Source organism: Schistocerca nitens, chromosome 9 (genome assembly GCF_023898315.1).
Source record: "Schistocerca nitens isolate TAMUIC-IGC-003100 chromosome 9, iqSchNite1.1, whole genome shotgun sequence".
Taxonomy (NCBI): Eukaryota; Metazoa; Arthropoda; class Insecta; order Orthoptera; family Acrididae; genus Schistocerca; species Schistocerca nitens.
The window spans coordinates 366,567,803-366,570,193 of NC_064622.1; the positions used below are offsets into that span (position 1 = coordinate 366,567,803).

Consider the following 2,391-nt stretch of genomic DNA (forward strand, 5'->3'; position numbering starts at 1 on the left):
TGTGGGAGTTGGGAATATATTCCAAATTTCTGGAGGGCGTAGATGTCGTGGTGGTGGGAATGTTTAACGTCCCGTCGACAACGAGGTCATTAGAGACGGAGCGCAAGCTCGGGTTAGGGAAGGATTGGGAAGGAAATCGGCCGTGCCCTTTCAAAGGAACGATCCCGGCATTTGCCTGAAACGATTTAGGGAAATCACGGAAAACCTAAATCAGGATGGCCGGAGACGGGATTGAACCGTCGTCCTCCCGAATGCGAGTCCAGTGTGCTAACCACTGCGCCACCTCGCCCGGTGGAGGGCATGTGTCCCTGCATGTAGCGCCAGTATATTCTGCACAGCTGTTGCACCCAAGTTCTTCACCATTTTCTGGTACGGTGTTGGGACATCGCCGAAGAGAATAGGACAAAATTTTCATGGAATTCAGCACTATTTAACATACGGCAGGGTACCAAAATAACTTGTACTTTATTACATTTAGTTTTAGTCTTTGCACCCATCTTACCACAGATCGCTAACTTAAGTAAAGATTGAGATCGCTAGCGTAGAAGTGCTATTTACAGGAAGACGGAATCGACGAGATGTGACTGACGTACGAAGATAACAACAGTGGGCCCAGGGATGAACCTTACCGTTCTGCAGAGAGAACATTCTTCGAGGACGACTTTTCACTCCCAGAAACAACACTACGTTGTCAGCTTTTTAAGGGACTTTCAAACCACTTAAGCTAACTATCCGAAATTTTTAGCTGTTCAGTTCTTAAAAGTAGTATGTCAAAGTTTGCAAGCCGTCGCTTCCTTTAATCATAAATATATGTCTAAGAGATGCTAAATGAAAGAAAAGTATAATCCTCTCAATGACCTTCAAATCGTGAGCTATACCCTTAATTTTTCTGTAGGAATTTATGAATTTACTCAAGGCATTTTTATTTTCTATGCCTGTGGTCACTTTTAGAATTCAACTTAATAATGAAATTAATTAATTTAATACGAATGAAGCTGAAATTGCCGGTGTACCTACGTACCACCACAATAAAATAAAACTAGTGAATAGTTGAGGGAGTATGAATGAAAATACTGGGATACTTAAGTTAACTATATAATGACAAGCTTTAATAATCCTTTCGTAACTACAACTAGAGTATAAATCTTACATAAAAATGACAGACACAAATCAAAATGGAATGGTGTTTGATTGGCAAATCATACATTGGGGTAGAGGCCATATAAATTCTCCCCTGATTTAATTCCTTTTACAGAGCAGTCTGACTTGGTTTGCACCTCTATTCAAATGGAATCAAGTATACCACAAACTATGGTTCACCTGAAAAGAAGGAGCTGTGAGTAGCATTTTACAACCCCACTCCGATGCAGTGGTATTTTAGCCTGATTCAGACAGCAGTAGGAAACGGCGCAGTGTGGGCGAGCAGCGATGTGCTGTGGCAGCTGTAACGTTCTGACACATTCATGAAAATATGCAAACTATACGGTCTGGCATTCTGATTATCAGAACATGGGAAACTTTCCAATCAGAGCCCTGAAATCTCAGCAGATTTCAGTGTGATGTGCACCCTTTCGCTTTTCTGGCTAAACCAATTTGATTCACAGCCACGACGGTGGATGCTGGAACTGCCAGATGTCAGACAGCTGACTTAGGATGAATAAGTTCACCCTCGTGATGCACGATATGTCCTACATGATATGTACAGTTGGAAACTGCCTCAGGCTCTTAATTCACCGATACAGACCACAAGTCTCACCCATTAGGGAAAGACTGAAGTTCTGCACCAGGGTAGCACCACAAGACACGGAAGGCAAAGAAACATAACCAGTTCCCACCAAGCCTCGGTATGGGAACCAAATTCGCAAAAACCAAATCGAGCCCACATTGCATAAACCAGTCAAACTACCTCTATTTATTTTAAACTCCCCTCTTGACTGTACTGTTGGCTTGGTATCCAATCCAGACACTGTACCGGGGTTCCCACACTGAGGAAGCAAGCCTCCACTTTGCATATCCTGACAGGAGCAAATCAGCGACTACAAATCTCTTTTGTCTGAAAAAAGAAGAATTTAGACCAGGAAGTCATCGCTACCACAGTAAGCATGGTAATGTTTTGGCAAAAAAACATCTACCTAGACAGGATGACAGTCCCTCATTCACAGATGGATCTAATCTTTCTGGTTCAACATTTCCATTTACCGAAAGAAGGCTGTTAAGCTCCGCAGACAGTCGTTCACACGATATATATGTTTCTGCTATTCGCTAAAAGAACCTGGCGACTTCCTGGAACCAGGGGGTTACAGTCTTGCCTCCATTAAACACGTGCACCAGGAGCTCTGTCCGTATCATCCCAGCTTCTAACAAGAGAATGCATGGATTTTCATGACTTTG

The 2,391-nt window shown here is 42.9% G+C and overlaps 1 non-coding gene across 1 annotated transcript; it reads right to left on the reverse strand.

Annotated features, from left to right (window-relative positions):
* Positions 1 to 216: 216 nt before the first annotated feature.
* On the reverse strand, positions 217 to 289 carry Trnaa-cgc (transfer RNA alanine (anticodon CGC)). The gene has a single exon. It is a non-coding gene; the product is annotated as a tRNA-Ala (tRNA).
* Positions 290 to 2,391: the final 2,102 nt, after the last annotated feature.